The sequence below is a fragment of the Sapajus apella genome, unplaced genomic scaffold (assembly GCF_009761245.1).
Source record: "Sapajus apella isolate SASKATOON/1434 unplaced genomic scaffold, GSC_monkey_1.0 scaffold46, whole genome shotgun sequence".
Classification (NCBI taxonomy): Eukaryota; Metazoa; Chordata; class Mammalia; order Primates; family Cebidae; genus Sapajus; species Sapajus apella.
The window spans coordinates 2,960,343-2,978,829 of record NW_022436986.1 but is presented as its reverse complement, the minus strand read 5'-3'; the positions used below and the strand labels follow the sequence as shown (position 1 = coordinate 2,978,829).

Genomic DNA, 18,487 nt, shown 5'->3' with positions numbered 1-18,487 from the left:
TGGTGCCAGCTCATGGACAAAGAATACTCTGGATAAAGCCCTTTGCAATTTTAGGATCCCATGCAGTGTGGGTGGTTTGCATTTCAGAGGTTGAAAAAGAAATAAGTACAGGGGTAGCCTTCTTTTTTTTTTTTTTTTTTTTTTCTTTTTTGACACAGAGTCTCCCTCTGTCACCCAGGCTAGAGTGCAAAAGCATGATCTCATCTCATCTTTGCCTTCGCCACTGCCTTCCAGGTTCAAGCAAATTTTGTGCCTTGGGCTCCCAAACAGCTGGGATTACAGGTGTGTGCCACCATGCCTGGCTAATTTTTTTTTTAATTTTTAGTAGAGACAGGATCTCACTATGTTGGCCAGGCTAGTCTCAAACTCTTGGCTTCAAGTGATCCACCCACCGCAGCCTCTCAAAGTGCTGAGATTACAGGAGTGAGCCATCATGCCCAGCCCAGGGGTTATCTAAAACTTTTCCAGGTCAGGTGCAGTGGCACAGGCCTGTAATCCCAGCACTTTGGGAGGCTGAGGTGGGCAGATCTTTTGCGGTCAGGAGTTCTAGACCAGCCTGGCCAATATGGTGAGACCCTGTCTCTTCTAAAAATACAAGAAAATAGCTGGATTTGATGGTGCACACTTGTGGTCCCAGCTACTTGGGAAGCTGAGGTGACAGGATCGCATGAGCCCGGGGGAGAGGTGGTTGCAGTGAGCCAAGCTCATGCCACTGCACTCCAGCCTGGGTGACACAGCAAGATCCTGTCTCAAAAAAAAAAAAAAGCATGCTCCAATTGTCTCTCTTTTCCCATGCCTCCCCAGAACACCGTAAGTGAGGAATACTTTTCAATACACAGCTACTAACTGAAAGATGGTGTGGGCACTGATGCAAGGGGAGGACAGAACCGACTGGGAGGCAGCACAGGGCCTCAGTGAGAAGGATCAAAGGAGAGGGAGGCCAAGTAGGATTCTGTCAGTGACTCCGCATCTTAGAAGGCAAGGCACAAACTGGTGACCACTAGCCTGAAATGCCCGTTTCATTCTTTTATGCAATGAGTATTTGCACATCTCTACAGTCAAGAAGCTTGAAAAATCATCAAAGAGCGCATATAAATCACTAACATACAAAGTAAAAAAGAGTAAGGACCAGTGCAGAGAGGTGAGTGGGATGCCTGAGAGTTTGATAGCGGGAGATCCCATCCAGCTGTGGATAAAGCAGAGTGAGCTAGCAGGAAAGACTTTGTGCTGGAGGTGAGCTGAGCATGAAGGACCCGCTGGGGTGGAGAGAAAGGCAATTGGAGCAGTGCCTGGGGAAGAGCATAAAGTACACAGAAGGGAGATGGCACAAGGCTACCCTGAAGACCAAAGTTTCAGGTTGGCATGAAGGTGGTGATGCATAAGAATTACGTGAAGTAGGATGGAGGTATCGGAGTGAGAGCGGCAGTAGCCAGACCACCAAAGGCATTAAGTGTGGAACTAAGGACATTTACGTTTCACTTCTAGCCACAGTACTCGGCATTGTGACTTGCTCACAGTATACATTCAATAAATGTTAGTGGGGTAAAATGCAGGAAGGCAATTTAATTTCTGAGTAATACAGAATAACTGTGAAGAAGATGCCCCCAAAATGCCCCCATTTTCTTTTACCAATTGGTATCTAGTCAGGAGAACTACTATTACCTACCTAAAATTTGCTACGCTCTGCCCCACATGGAGACCAGAGAATACTTGCCATCAGCTTCTCACCCAAGAACACTGTGAAAATTAACAATGAGGTAATGTCTGAAATGCTCAGAGCTCTTTGGAGATGTGTGGCAAAAGGCATCACTATCATTAATATTTAAAGAGATTCTACCCAGCTCTGATCTCTTTTTCTGCAGACTAATGTTACGTCCACAGGATAAGGTGATGCCAGATTGGCCCCTAAATAAACCTCTCCAACAGACAGTGCCCAGCACAAGTGCAGACTCCTGAGCCCCTCACATGGGGCCGATGGGGTCCACAACCATAAGGCAGGAGTCATTTCTCACCACCCCAACGGTGCCAAAGAATTCAGGAGCAAAATGCATTAGATAGAAAGTAATCTTCTGTGGGACCCCACTTTTAAACCTGAGAAAGCCCAGTGAAGACTTCAAGGGGAATCATTTTAGCAAAACCCACATCCTAAGCCAGTTAACATTTTTAGGTCTAACGCAGTGCCCAAGAAAGGAAGAAATAAGAATAGCTCCCTGGGCTCAATTACAAATGGAGTGCAAAAAATAATTTCAAAAGTTCAAGGGGAAAAAAAATCAATCTATTTCCTTCCCCCAAAGCTTTCACTTCTATAAATATATTCACACAAATGGACCTAAGACCACTCTTCCTTCTGAAAACACCACTTGTCTGGAATTTGCAAGATAAATGATGTGCCCATCTAGTTTTCCACCTAGTGAAGCTCAAACAATACTCTCCAAAAGCTTATCTCTTTTTCCTAATTGACACTTATCCCCCGCCTCTTATAAAAGTAATACATGTGCGTAGAAGATTTTGAAAGTTTACTTTTTTAGAGAGAATAAAAATTGTCCACTAAAAGCTACAAGTTGCTAATTACTCTTCTAGTCTTTTTGTGTGAAAATATACATTTTCAACATAATTGGGAACTTAACATATATGCTGGTTTCTCAACTGAAAACACACTGTAAACATTTCCCTGTGTCTTTATTATTCTACAACTTTATTTTTTATTTGCTATAGATAAGAGTGCCATTTTTTAAAGCTAAGCCCCTATTGCTGGCTATTTGGTTTATTTTCGATGTCTGTACTACAAATATGTTGAGATAAACATGTCTGATAATACATCTAATTATTCTCTCAGGATAAATCCCTAGGAATGGCACTGCTGGGTGAAAGATTATGTACAAGTTTTTAAGGCTTTTGATATAGCCAAATTGCCCTCCAGAAAGGCTATCCCAATGGTGCTCCCTCGGTCAGTAGGAAAGCTACTTCCCCCAATTACTCAGTCACCCCTAATTTATTAGATTTATAAACGGGCTTCTGTTTGCAGTTCTTTTCTTTGCTTTTATTGCTGCTTTTATTTGTAGTTCTTTGATTATTCCAGAGTCAGGTTTTTCCCCCAATGTTTAATGTCTGTAGTATATCTTAGAGTATATTTTTACCGTGTGCTTCTATTCAACAAGAAGTCTATGTCCTTGGATGAAGCTGGAAACCATCCTCAGCAAACTAACACAGGAACAGAAAACCAAACACTGCATGTTCTCACTCATAAGTGGGAGTTGAACAATGAGAACACATGGACACAGAGAGGGAAACAACACACACCGGGGCCTGTGGAGGATGAGGTGAGGGGAGGGAGAGCATCAAGACAAACAGCTAATGCATGTGGGGCTTAAAACCTAGGTGATGGGTTGATAGGTGCAGCAAACCACCATGGACATGTCTACATATGTAACAAATGCATACATTCTGCACATGTATCCCGGAACTTAAAGTAAAAATAAACAAAGCAATAAAAAGTCAATGTCTTACACCCCCTCCAAAGGGTGTCTCCCCCACCCCACCACCAAGGGCAGCCCAGTGGTCTCCTTGCTCTGAATCTGCCACCCACATTTTCCCCTCAGTGCCCTCCACTCCTCTCTCAGGAAACATTTCACAGTTCCAGAAGGTGAGTCAAACACAGAACCTAATAATCAGTCATTTATTCAATTATTCAGGTGATATCCCTTGGGTGTCTGTTATGCTCCAGGTAACATACTAAAACAGAAGTACAGTCAGCCCTTCATATCTGTGGCTTTTGCATCCGTGGATTCAACCAACCTTGAACTGAAAATATTTGGGGAAAAGATGTATGGTTGTGTCTATACTGAACATGTACAGGCTATTTTTCTTGTCATTATTCCCTAAACAATACAGTATAACAACTATTTACATAGCATTTATGCTGTATTAGGTATTGTAAGTAACGTGGAGATAATCTGAAGTATACAAGAGGCTATGCATAGGTTATATGCAAACATTATACCATTTTATATAAAGGACTTGAACATCCATGGATTTTGTTATCTGCAGTGGACGTCCTGGAACCAATCCTCATGGGATGCTGAAGGATAACTACATAGACAAAACACTATGAGAAGAGGAGAGGGAAAGTCATGAGGTCAGAACAGCAGAAGAACACTTGAATTGAAAGACAACTAGGAGTTTTATTGATGGATGGAGTGGGGCAGTGGATCCGCTAAGCAAAGGGAATAGCACAAGCAAAAGCCCAGAGGCCTGCTAGCACCTTTTCCACTGAAGAAATGTTTTCATTATTAAGGCAGGAGAACAATGGGCTGAGGATGAGACTGAAAAGTTAGCTCAAGTCAAATTCCCACACTGAGTTCACCTGCTGATCTGCCCCTCCCCCTGCATCTCCACACTGGCTCATCTCCAATGCAGACTCTTCCAAAAGCCTTCCTGGAGAAGCATCTTCAGCATCCATCTATCCAGATCTCTCAGCCTGGGGCAGAAATCCTGGCAATCACACCAATTCACTCAGCAATCCCCAGTGAACAGATCATTCTGTTCACCGACTCTTGGGTATAAGACTTATTAGTCCAGCTAGAGAAGAAATTTCTGGCTAATGATGTCTCTCATACCCCTAGGCTCTCAACACTAGGCTAAACTTATAATGAGCAATCAATAAAAGCCTATAGAATCTAAGCAAATTAAATTGGGCAGACTACATACAAGAGAGGGATGAGTGTGCATAAGTTGTACACATCTAACTGTCACCCAGACAGCTAGGAAAATTGAAACTGTCTTTGGAAAATCAGCTTCTGAACACAATCATGGCAAAAGATGGATTAATTCTTTTTATGCATGTAATTCTGCATCTTCCCAGACATTTCTCAGGCACACAAACAGTACTTGTTAAACTGAGCTGCGTGTCCCAAGAGCTTCTGTATATAAAGGTCAATCTATTCTGAAGACTTGGATTTTTTTTTTCTTTCCAGGAAGGCAGGAGAATAAGAGAGGAAAGAAGGTCCCTCACATAGGCCATCTCTGCTGGGATTTTCCATGCTGATAATTCCAATTCAAAGCAAAAAATCCTAGTGCCACTTGGAAGACCTAGTCTGCATCATTCATGCTTTTATGCAGTGACAGACATCTCTAGATAGCCCCTCCATGAGGTCAATGAACCCATACATTCCTCAAGTGGCTAGTCTCTCCCTGCTATGGTTCAGATCCCTCAGCCTTGTATTCACCCCCTACCAGAGCATTCATGATGCTGACTTATTTGTCCCCACACTAAGCTGTGACCTCTATAAGGCCAAGGACTGTAACTCCATCTGTATTTGCTCTGGCACCTAGAACATGACTTTCCACATAATGAATGGCCATGGTTCGAATGCATCCTCCAAAGTTCATGTGCTGAAACCCTGATCCCCAATATGGCAGCGATGGGAGGTGGGGCTTAACAGGAGATGTTTGGAGCATGGGAGCACCAACCTCATGAATAGACTAATGCTGTTACTGCAGGAGTGGGTTTGTTATTGCAGGATTGGGTTCATTCCTCTTGCCCTCTCTTTGCCCTTCTGCCATGGGATGACACAGTAAGAAGGCTCATGAAAGATACCGGCCTCTTGATTTGGACTTCCCTGCCTCCAGAGCCACAACCAACAAATCTGTATTTATTATAAATACCCATTCTGTTGTATTGTTATAACAACATGGATGTGAGGGTGATCTGGCTGCGACATCTGTCACCCTAGTGATCACCAGGATTGATATGGCTGATCTGGTTGGCTAGGCAGGTGTCCCCTTCCTCCCTCACTGCTCCACGTGCTTCCCTCCTGAAGCTCGGTCAGAGAAGATGACCATCCCCAATAGAGGAGGACCAGTCTTCAGCCAAGGGTATATGAGTAGCTGTGCTCTCCTGCTAGAACCTCCAAACAAGCTGTTATAGCAACACAAAACAGACTAAGACATGCATTATCTATTTTGTGAAATTAAAGATCGTGTCTAAGCTGTAGAGGACCTTGGAAATAACCTAGTCTACAGATAGGAAACAGGCCCAGACAAGGGGAAGCAACCTTCAAATTCACACAGAAATGTGGTGGTAGTTAGCAGGTGGAAGAGAAAAAGAAACAAAGATGTCAGGAATGCTGTAAGCTTGAGGAATTAGGACACTTGGGGGGCTTTATGAAATTTGGAAAGGATAACTTGAGGCAAAACTAAACTTTGCTCTGGACAGCCTCTAACTCACAGAACCAGTCTCATCTCTCTTCTCCATGACAGCTCTTCAGATAATATAACAAGAATCTTAACATGTATTAAATATTTGCCACATGTAGGTGGAAAACAGGGATCATTATCCTCCCTCTGTCTTCTTTTCTGTAAGTTTAACATGCACAGGTAATCAATTAAGTAAGCAAGTAAACAATGGGCCTCAGATCATGCAGCTGGCAAACTCAGGCCTGACGGAGTCAAAGGCCTGGGCACTTTCTCCTGTACCCTACTGTCTCTGTGACCCTGGTACTAAGACTACAAGGTACCAAGAAGAGCTAGCTGGACTGAGCAGGAAAGTTCCCAGGTCAGTTTGGCCATGTCCTAGAACAATAGGCAGTAGTTCCAGAGGCTGGACATTGGGCCCACAGCCTCTCCATCCTCTGAAAGTGGGCACCAGCCCTCCGAGTCGCTGCTAGTGCTGATATAGCAAACCAACTCCAGGAGAGGATATAAGATGGAGAAACACAGAGGCCCATCTATGCTCTTGCCCTAGCCAGGATACTACTGATGACTGTAGAGACCAAGGAAGGCAGCGGGGAGCCAGACGAAGCTAAGGAAGTAATCATAGTCATGCATTCATTCATTTCATCAGTCAACACTGTACACCCCAAGCCTCTCTCTAGGCTCTGCAATACATGAGCAGCAAGACTCAGTTCCTGTCCAGGAAGCTCACAGTCAAGTGGGGAAGGTGACACAGCAATACCCCATGACCACACAATCTGTGGAGTATTGCCTTGGAGAAATGAAGGGGCAGTCTGAAAAAGATAACCAGACAAAGCATTATATTTTGATGTGGGGCTATTTCAAAGTAGCTACACCAAACAAGCCTTGTCAAAATGGAAAATCATTGTTCTTTGAACCCAGCAAGAGAAATGAGAAGCAGAGATCTCTAAGCAGTGCAGTCTGAATATCTTCCTTACTAGATGGTGCTTAAGGTTCCTGTCAGACCTGAGCTTCTTTCAGTGCAGCTCCATTGGATGATGACCAGGAAGGGGGCCACCTGAGGTCAACTTTGGGTATACTGTTCTATCCATCCTTCTCTTCTTTATCTCTTAGTTACCCCTTAGGGCTTGGTTCAAATGCCAGTCCCTCCCAGAAGCCCTCCTAGATCTCCCCACAAGGCATGGCCAGCCCTTGCTAGGTTCCCAAGGGTCTCTGCAAAGCACAGCCCCACCTGCGCAGCACTGACTTACTTCCAGCTGCAGGTGGGGAGGGACAGTCTGATTCATCTTTCTCCTTCCTCCCCACCTTCCCTCCCCAGGCCCCAGCCCCACACAGGCCTTTCTTAGCAAAGCACATTGAAATGAGTAGAGCAGCCACCTAGGAGGATGCCATGGGACAGGAATCCTGGGGGCAGCAATGAGAGGGGAGTCTGGAGCGGCTCAGTGTCCAGACCCTCCCAGGCCACTGTCCTTCCCCAGCTTTCCCTCAGCTCCACTATAGGCTTCACCAGACTCAGACTCAGCACTTCTGCTTGCCCCTCAGTGTGTGTGTGTGTGTGTGTGTGTGTGTGCATGTGTGTGTGTGCACGCGCGCTTGAAGTGTCAACTGCAAACAAAGCAACGCACTCCCTTTGTGGAGAAAAGCACATTTTAGTGTGAGTTGCATTTAGAGAGCCCAGAAGCCAGGAACAGACTGGAGATCACACTTAAAGGACCATGGAACTCCTGAAGCAGGCCAGTTGTAGAGGAAGAAGATGATACTACAACACTCTTACTTGGTTGCCAAGGAGCATTTCCTGATTTTTTACAGAAAGAGATGTGTATTTGGGCACTGAGAATATAAATAATTTCCCTCAAATTCAGTGAGCCAGTTTCAGTCTAAATTCAAGGGAAAATGTGAGGGCATATGTCTTGTGTCCCTATGTGTCCCTTCTTTGTCCAGGGTACATTCACCCTGTGGGATCTTCCCTAAGTCTAAGAACTGGCAATGAATATTTTAATAGCCACAGCTTCTCCTTCCCATTGATAAAACCTCCACTGATAAACTTCTCCTTGCCATTGGTAAAACCTCCAGCATGCTGGTAGAAACGAGGGTATGCACCAGAAAGACCTGAGCTTTCCTAGGCAGCCTAACCCCCAAGGGCCCCACCCACATCTGTACCACAGGAGTGATCAGAACAGCCCTGGCACCCTTCAGAGCAGCAGCCGGGATTCTGAAGGCAGGAAGGAGGAGACAGAAGACATGCGGCCTGAGGATCTGCAGCCAGTGACCCTGGAGAGCTGAACTCAAATACAATCGAGACAAAAGGGAGTTGCAAAAGTACAGGAGGTAGAGAGTCAATGGCTGAATGGTGGCCACCCTAAAAAGATATCCAAGTCTTGGCTGGATGTAGAAGCTCACACCTGTAAGCAATATCAGCAGTTTGGAAGGCTGGGGCAGGAGGATTGCTTAAGCTCAGGAGTTTGCTTGAGATCAGTCTGAACAACATAGCAAGGCCTCATCTCTAATAAAAATAAAATAAAATAAATTAGCCAGGTGTTCGCCTATAATCCCAGCAATTTAGGAGGCTGAGGTGGGAGGATCACTTGAGCCCAGGGGATCAGCATTGCAGTGAGCTTGATCATGACACTGCACTCCAGCCTGGGTGACAGAGTGACACCCTGTCTCCAAAAAAAAAAAAAAATGCCAAGTCCCAATCCCAGGAACCTGTAAATGTGATCTTATTTGCAAAAAGGATTTTATACCTGTAATTAAATTAATGATCTTTAGATGAGGTGTTCGTCCTTGGATTATCCAGGTGGACCCTAAATCTCATGACAAGAGTGAAACAAAGAAAGATTTGAAACAGACAGAAGGAGGCAATGTGACCAGCGGGGCAGAGACTGGAGTCATGCGGCCACAAGTCAAGAATCACCAGTGGCCAGCAGGAGCTGGAAGTGACAAAGGAAGGACTCCCCTTAGAGGCCCCAGTGGGAGAGCGGCACGGCCAACACCTCAATTTTGTGCTTCTGGCCTCCAGAACTGTTAAAGGACAGACTTCTGTTGTTGAAAGCCAAGACTGTGATGATTTGTTACGGCATCCCTAGGAAAAAATAGAGCACCTAAGAAGCAGTCAGACAGATGGGGAATTTGCGTCCCAGAGAGGGGGCTAACTCCCCCAGGGCCACCCCATATCAACACTGGGCCAGAATACTTGGGTCTCTCTGACACCTAAGTGTGTGCAGTTCCCTAGTGGCCCAGGGCAGAGCCCAGAAGGGGAACCCACCGGGAGCTAACTGGTCTCAGCCTGTACTAATGCAAGCATAGATTCTGAAGTGAGGCTGCAGTGGGCTTGCTCCTGTCTGGGCTGATCAGACCCCCACCTACACAGCTGTGTCCCATTCTTAGCTTTTCAGAGAGCCAGATAAACTGGGCATTCTGCCTGAAGAAGTGAAGATGTAGGGGCCTGATCCCTGTCTTTGAAGGTCCAAGTGGCCTAACTAGCTGTCACAGGGAAGAAGAAATGGATTTTTGTGTGGGGCTTCAAAGGGCAGGATCAGGGCCAATGGAGCAACCATTGCCCAGAGGAAGATTTTTGGTTCGGAATAATGAAGAATTTTGTAGTAATGAGAGCCAACCGAGGATAGAATAAGAGTGTGACGGGGGTTGGCAGGTCCAAGCAGAGGGACGCTGGGTATGGTAGGGGAATTTCTGTACCACACACGCAAAGGCAGTACTTGATCATCTCTGGAGCTGGCAGTCTTGTTTGAGGGTCTATGATTGGTGGCTAAAATACCTGGAAACATATGTGTGAATCCAGGTGTCAGCACATAGACAAGGCACACTCTCATTGAGACACTTATTACACAGCTTTTGCAAAGAGCTAAGTACTAAAAAATAACCAGGAATAAGCTTAAGAAAGAGACCATCTATTCTTCCATCTCCTATATACAAAATGTCCCTCACCCCAGGGAGAAAAAAAGAGGCCACGTATGTATCTCCACAGAGACATCATCTTCTAACCAGACCAGGAACTAACAGCACATTCACAGGTACCAAGGAAGCCCTGGACAGTCGGGGCTGGTGTCATTTTCCAGGGAAAATCAGAGAGAACAGACTCCAGCTACCAAATAAATTATTTTATAAGAACAAATAAATGCCATCCTCGTCTTTAATAATTGTTTTTCCTTTTGCATCCTTCTGAATTCTACATTGGAGCAAAGAAAACAACAAAGCAGTAAGTCAGAAGCTTCACATGTTAATGCCCACAGGCGAGCGTTGGACAGGGGTTTTAATTGGCGGGGGAGGTGGGATTGTCATTGTTGGTTTTAACAAGCTGTAGCCTACGCCGTGTATTCTAGATACTCAGAGAACAGGAAGCACCGCATTTCTCAGCTGCCTGCACATCTGTCTTCTCTTAAGTCAAAAATCTCAGAGAATGATGCACTGCTGCATCCAGATGAATTCCTCTGAAGCTCTTTCCAGTCAGGATTTTGAAATTTTGCCATATTACCCTTTTACTGAAGCAGCTGGGGTTCTCAGATAATTCCTTGAAAGAGGTCAAAAGAGCTTTTAAATTTACCATCTTATCTTTTCTAACCTGTAATTAGCGTTTTGTTTTTTTTTTTCTTTTTCTCCAAAACAACTAATATTAAGGGCACATATCATTTAGCAGCCTGCTTGGGAAATGATTGGTAGCCCAAACCACTTTTAACTGCTGGCAAAAAGTTCTCTAAACATCAGGTGAGTTCCTGAAAACACTGTGTCATTTGATGAAAATAATGGTTTCTGCCCTCCAATCAATCTGCCAAGCACCAAATCTGACTTCCCACTGTCCTTCAAGCAGATAGATAACTAAAAAAAAGTCTCAGATTTGCAAAGCTGCATAATATAATCTGTAGTCACCAAAACAAATCTAAGCCATTGTTAGTACTGCTTCCATGAACATATAATAAGTTTAGTGTATCTCAGGATACAGTAAAGGTACAACTATGATAGCTGTGCATAAATCAAAATTTTATGTATTGAATGGTGTTAAATGCATAGGTATATTTGGTGTTTGAAAGCTTTCTATAGTGATCTTTTATACTGTAAAGAATACTTTCATAATATAAACAATGATTGTCAAAAGCTTCAAGGTTCAAATTTTACATAGTATATTCCTTTAAAATAGGCCACATTGAAAAGATAATTTGAAATTCAGACTCATTTTGGAGGTTGCATCAACCCATCATCAAATGAAGGACCTATATCTTGAGGCATCAGGATGCCACGAATGAGTTCAGCTGAGAACCATATGCAACCCTCTAAGCATCAGCCTCATGTTTCTGACTTGACTCAAATCATTTCAGATATCGGGAAAATCACAGGCTTTTTGTCAATCCAATACAGCAGACACATTATCAAGCCCACACTAGGGTTGGGCTCTGTGAAAAAGGCTGTGGGGTAGAGAGAAAAGGGACATCGTGCCAGCCCTCCCCAGGGCTTTATGTGAGCTGCAGCCACATACACAAGGGATCTCACACAAAATCCTTCAAGGCTGACAGCAATAACTTCTCCATGAGAGGTACCAAGTATCAGGGGATGGTGAAAACCCTGGGATGAGGGGATCTGGAAGACAGCTTCCTACGAGTGGTAGGATTTGAACTTAGCCTACAGGCATAGGCAGGGCCACCGAGGCTAAGGCACATGCTAGACAGAGGGGCCAGATGGGGGAGCAAAGGCTTAGAGACTTAGGGCCAGGGGATTAAGAGTGGGGGACAAGGTGCAGAGGAGCGGGTGTGAGAGAAAGGATGGAGGTAGCCCATCACGCCTGCTGGGCTGAGGACTCGGGACTTAAGTATTCATACACATATGACCCACTGAAAGGCTCTGAGGAGGAGCATGATGAGATCAGAGCCACACTTTACAGTACAGAGCATCGAAGCCTGATGCTCAGAGAGAATGGAAAGATGGGGGCATGTTTGAGAGAGATTTCGGAATGAAAGATAACATGGCTTGGTCACTGAGTAGATTTCAGCAAGGAGGTAACAAGGAAGAAGGCACAGATGACTAGCCTCCCCTGCTATAGTTTCCAGCCTGGGAGAAGGAGGGGATAATGGCTGATGGGTACCCAGCAGCAAGTGGGCAAGGTCGGTGCTTTGGTACCAGGGCTGGTGGCACCAGGGGCTTAGCCCCACACCTGCTTTCCCTTTATGCATCAGTAAGCACCTCTAGGAGGGAGGAAAAGAGGGAGGGAAAGAGATCCTGAAGAAGAGCCTACCATACAATAGCAGCAGCAGCTCACTTCGCCACTCGGCCTGATCCTGCAAGTGAAAGTGCTGTGGGTGCATATTTCTTCAAAATTCCTAAAATACAATTTTGCAATCAAGGGGCAGAGAGCCTGCTCAGGAGTCTCCCCAATAAATGCATGGATAATACCTGTGCACACAGCCCGTCTGGTTGTACTTGCACCAAGCCCTTTCAGGCCTCCAGGCCTTTGCATTTGCTGTTCCTTCTGCCTGAAACAGTTTCCTCCTCCTCTCACCCTCAACTGAACTTTTATTTGGTGCTTACTATATACCTGGCACTATTCTAAGTACTTTACATTTATTGACTCATTCAGTCCTCCAATAACCCCCTGAAGAAGGTACTGTTATTCTCCCTAGTTCACAGATGAAAACACTGAAGCTCAGAAGATTAAATAGCCTGACAGTGGAATATATTTAGTTAGCCAAGGGGCAAGTATTCAAATCCAGGTGGTGTGGCCCCAGAGTCTGCATTCTCATACATTAAACTACCCTACCTCTGACAGATACACAGCTGCTGCGCTGACCCTCAGCCAGCTCCAGGCAAAACTGACTCCTCTCCTGTGGTTCTCAATGGCTCCGATAGGCCTGCCCTGACCACCCTCAAATGGAGTCCCACTCCTATTACTTTCTCTCACATTTCCTGGCTTATTTTCTTCCCAGACTTTAGCACAACCTGTAATTACCTTATTTATGTAATGACTTGTTCATTATTTTCTCCAACTAGGATATAAGCTCCAGGAAGGCAGAGACCTTGCCTTTTGTTCCAATGTATTCTTGAGGCACCTACATCAATTCTCTGGCAAAAAGCAGGTGTTCTATGGATAACCATTGATTGAAAAAAAAGAAGAACGGTACCATGGATGCCACATGGTGTTACACAGGGTCATAAAGCATTGCAATGTTATTCTTCACCCTCCTGCTCTATTCTTTTTTTTCTCTTTTAACAGATGGAGTCTCGCTCTTTTGCCCAGGCTGGAGTGCAGTGGCATGATCATAGATCACTGCAGCCTTGAGTGAGGCTCAAGTGATCCTCCCACCTCAGCACCTCAGCCTCCCAAGTAGCTGGGGCCACTATACCCAGCTAATTTTTAAATTCTTTGTAGAGATGGGGCCTCACTAAGCTGCCCAGGTGGTGTCCTATTCTTTGACCTCTGCAAATCTAAGGCAGAAGGGAGCCAGTACCCTGCTCCCAGCTATATGGACAAAGCTGATATATTTAGAGCTGTGTCTGACTGTCAAATCTGTGCCCCCCCCCCACCCCGCAACCTGGGCCCTTGAGCACATAGTGATAAGCTTGTGTGAGGCAGGGATTGAGACTTCTGATTAGCCCTCTGTGACCTCTCACCACCTAACAGTATTTACAGAGTATTGCCTTTTGCTTATGTTAGTATCTGATCTGAACACCCTCCAAAAAACAAAAAGCCCCTGCCCCTTGAATCAGGAGGCACCTCGTTGAATACATGTCACATTGTCACAAGAACTCCATGCTGGTGGTGAGGTTCTAAATCAATGCACATGCTTAAACAAAAAGCACTATTTACTCCAATGGTGCCTTCAAACACTTATTCAGCTTGCCCATGAACCCTCTGATAAAAAGAATTGACTTTCATCCAACACCTATTACATGCAAACAACCTGTTAGACACTTTTACACCTGATCTCATTTAATCTTGTGAGTTTGGAATTATTATTATTCCCCCTTTACAAATAAAAAAAGTGAGGCTCAGAGGCCCAATACTCTACAGCCAGCAAGGACTCCAGCCCAGGTTCAGAGCGTTCAGAGCCTCCAGAGCCTCCAGAGCGTCTTCCTGCTGCCTTTTCTCTGAAGTGCTCTGCCTTCGTGCTTCCATCAGGCTCACTCTTCTCACCTGTGTCTCATCCTTTCCCAGCTCTCACCAGTTCCTTGCTCATACTAGTTCCTTGACCTACACATGGCCTTTCTATTCCTCACCACCTGTTGAAATCCTCTTTCTCTTCCACCTTCTGTTGTAAAGTCTTCACCAATACCTGCAGTTGGAATTCACCCTCCTTAGTGTTCACAGAGATCCCAGGCGATAAAGCCCAGAATGAAGGTCCTGTGGCACAAGCCTCTTTATTCCTCATCAGAACCTGAGCTCCCTGAGGGTAGGGCCTGCTGGTAATTTTCATGTTTATGTCCTTCCCAATGAGTAGTGAGAAAGTGCTTGCTGAACCAGTCAAGAATGAAGAGGGAAAAGACTGATGGCATTTGAATGCATCCGAGACATAAAAGGCTCTGGATGAATTAGCTTCGAGAATGGGGTCTCATTTGGGAAAGGCAAACTTAGGTATCACAACTCTGCTCTGGTTACAAAGCAGCTCACCAGCTCTCTGATTTCATAACGCTTGAAACTTAAAACCAGGATATCGAGGAAGGAAATAAAATCATAAAATCACTTCTGTGAGAATCCTTTTCTGGTAATGCATTTCACCCACACACTAGGGAGACACTAATTGCAGCAAAAAGGGAACAAAATATTGGGCAAAAGAATAAAGTTTGCCTTCTAGCATGTCACAGTTAACTGCCTCGTGCCTGTTTTGCTGTGACCGTGCCAGGATGCACTGGTCCTGGAAAATATGAACTTGGCTCCTCAATCGTACCCATACTCAACACCAACCAAAGGATGCCCCAAATTCTCTTGATTGGAAATCATCTCAACCATCATCTTAGACTAGAAACAAGTAGATGCTGGCCTCTAGGTCAGGACCCCTAAAACAGTGCATTATTTTTTTTGCCCAAAACCATTCTGAGGTTTTTACAAAAATAACCAACTCACAAACAGAAATGCTTCCTGATCTATAAGCTACTTTGAAAACAAATCATTATGTCGTTGAATATTTTATGATGGTCCAAAGCACTGAAGAAGGCGAGCTGAGCGTTCACCAATCCTCCCCATGTCTATTTTGGGACTTCCAAAGCAAACTGCAAATGCCTCCTTTATTTTCTAAACGCTCATTTGCAAGTGCTAGATGGATTCCTGGTGAAATATTGCCTCCACACAAACTGACTAAATACAGAGACCCGGAGGTTCCGCTTCTCCAGAGTTTACAGCTGAAAGACCTCAGAAAACATCTAACGAACATGACTTCAACCCTATTTTATAGGTGGCAAAAGCAGGGGGCACTTGCCCAAGGTCACACAGACGGTGGGTGGATGGCAGAGGAGCCACCAGAAACCAGAGTCCTGCCTCCTAACCATAGAGGCATCCCCTGCTCCCCGGGGCTGACTCAACGCCCCTCCTAAAGCTCAGCCAAAGCTGCTTCAAGTTAGCGACGCGCGACACCAGAGACTGACTTCTGTGGGTCATTCCTCTCCACCCGCAATGAGTTCTAGAGCTGAGACACTCAGGGACGCCCCTCTACTCAAAAAATGACAACATAGGCACTGGCACTGCAGCTGATTCGTCCCAGGCGACCCCCTTCTGGTTCAGGTGTGGCCATGGAGGACGAGCAGGGAGGGTTAGTCTGAGGTCACTCAGAAAGTTGGCGCTGGCCGCGACCGCACCTGAACCCGGGTTTCTCCCCCTCCTGCGTTGCCGCTCTTTCCACTCACTACACCGTGCAGATCTCGGAAACTTAAGCACACATCGCTACTGTGCAAACAGTTAACCGTGGTAGGTCCTGAGCTAGCCCGAGGACGCGCCCCCGAGCCGGGCGTGGGGACACGAGGACCGGAGGCGGGCGCGGGTCACCCGGGGCTGGTGGTGCAGGCGGAGCGCACGGCGGCGGGCGGCGCGGAGGAAGCCGAGGCGCAGGCCCGGGGTTGGGGGACAGGCAGCCTCCCCAAAACTTTGCGGTGCCGGGACCCCTCCCTTACCTGCAGAGGAGGTGCCGCCCGCGCGGACGGGGAGCTAGCGGGCTGACGCTCTCGGAGAGGGGCGGCCCCGCCCAGCGGCGGGCACGGTCGCGGCGGCCAAGGCTCGGTCGGCAGCGCTGCTCCGGCTCTGCTCGGGCTCCGCCTCCCGCGCCGCGGCTGCCGCCGGAGGGGGCTGCCGGGCCGGGCCGCGCCCGCGCCGTCTGGCGGCGGCAGGTGCTGAGGCTGCAGCTGCGGGGCCGCCAGCTGCAGGCGCCGCGACCCCCGCCCCGGGGGAGGAGCCCCGCGCGCCGCCTCTGCTAGCTCCAAGGTCCCGGCCCGCCGCAGTGGGCGGTCCCGCTCCCACCCGGGCCCTGCCTCCGCCGTCTGCCTCAGCTCACCGCCGGGGCACGCAGCCTCCGCCAAGTACCCAGGGGGAGACTGAGGCTGGGAGAGGAAAGGGACTCCCCAGGGTCGTCCAGACCCGCGGTGGCTGAGCCAGAACTGGAACCCAGAAGAGTTCCAAATACGACCCCCTTTTTACGCCTCCTTACCCCCAGGAAGAGCCCCAGCTACGGGGAACCCTGGGGGACGAAGATGACTCTGACTCGCCCCCTGCCTCCCACGCCCCGCAGGTGCGCAGCTGAAGGGAGAGAGAAGGCGTGGGCCCACCTTGGGCACTGTGGACCACCCCCCCGCCTCTGTAAACTCCTTCGACACTGGGAAATTGTTCTCCCAGCTTTCCTTGGCCCTCTCCAGTCATTCCCTCTTGGTCTCCTTGAGGGTTCCTCAAACCAGAAGCTCTAAAATGCCGCAGCACCCTGGGACTCTGCACTCAGCCCTTTTCTGACTCCCTGAGCCATCTCACCCAATGCCCTGGTTCTGGTCCTACCACCTCTCTGACCATCATACCCAAATGCGTGTGTCTATGCACGAACTATATTCCGTGCTGAACTCTACTGCACACCTACGAGGTCCATATCCTGCATTAGACACTGAAGATACAATACTCCTTTAATAAAGCAGTCCCTGCCCTCACGGAATGTACAGTCTAGGACTATGATAATACAGTGTAGTTCCTGTAATAATAGCCCGATCCCACGGGGCCAAGGGCACCACACAGGCCTGCACTGACTGAGTGAAGGCCTCCTAGAGGGGCCGTGCTCTAAATGGAAATCTGAAAGGCCAGTGGAATTGGCCAGTGAAAGGGAGGAGTGTGGATAGAGCCTTTCAGGTTGAGACCACAGGAACCAAGACCCCAAGATGAGAGGGATCCCACAGAGGGAGTGGCAGGAGTTGAGATATGAAGCAGGGGAGTCAGCAGGGGCCAATTCCTGATCAGGGTGTTTGCACCGTGTTCTCAGCACACTGGCAGGCTCATGGCAGGAGTTCTGAGTAGGGAAGAGGCACCATCAGATTGGCACGTTAGATCATTCTGGGGATGGTGCACAGGAAGATGTTAACAAGTGTATCCTTCATCCAAGGGCGGTGCAGGAGAACTAGCAGCACTTTGGAGCCAACATGGCCTGAATGAAGGCCCGTGCTCCTTCTCTGTGTCCTTCCTTTCCAAATCCAGGAGTCCATCCAGAAACTCCTGATTTACTCCATCGCTGAAAGACCTCCTACATAACTGCACCCAAAGCTCCCTTTTCTCTCAATGCCCCAGCCCTCTGCCACCCAGATTCACAGACTGAGTGAGCCTTTTGCTTTCCTCACGGGTCTTTGCTCTAGATGTGGTGTACAAAGTTATGCCCCAGGGGACAGAGCAGCATCAGGGTGGAAGATTCCAAAGCCACAGTGGAAATAAAGAAAGCTTTTTAAAAACCAAGTATTCTGTCTCTGAATTATTTCTTACAATTACATGTGAGTCTACCATTTCCTTTCTTTTTTTTTTTTTTTTTTTTTTTTTTTGGAGACAAACTCTTGCTCTGTTGCCCAGGCTGGAATGCAGTGGTGCAATCTTGGCTCATCATGACCTCCACCTCCTGCATTCAAGCCATTCTCCTGTCTCAACCTCCCAAGTAGCTGGGACTACAGGCTCATGCCACCCTGCCCAGCTAATTTTTGTGTTTTTAATAGAGACAGGGTTTTCCTATGTTGGCCAGGCTGGTCTTGAACTCCGGACCTCGTGACCCACCCACCTCAGCCTCCCAAAGTGCTGGGATTACAGATATGAGCCACCATGCCCAGCGACAATTTTCTCAAAATAAAGTTT

The 18,487-nt window shown here is 47.0% G+C and overlaps 1 protein-coding gene across 1 annotated transcript in view; it reads right to left on the bottom strand.

The window, feature by feature from the left end:
- The window catches only part of FRMPD1 (FERM and PDZ domain containing 1), a 102,701-nt gene extending 86,283 nt beyond the window's left edge, over positions 1–16,418 (bottom strand). The window contains exon 1 of the mRNA XM_032240101.1: positions 16,297–16,418. The gene's annotated coding sequence lies outside the window, so the exon portion shown is untranslated. The remainder of the gene's footprint in view (positions 1–16,296) is intronic.
- Between the last annotated feature and the right edge of the window lie 2,069 nt (positions 16,419–18,487).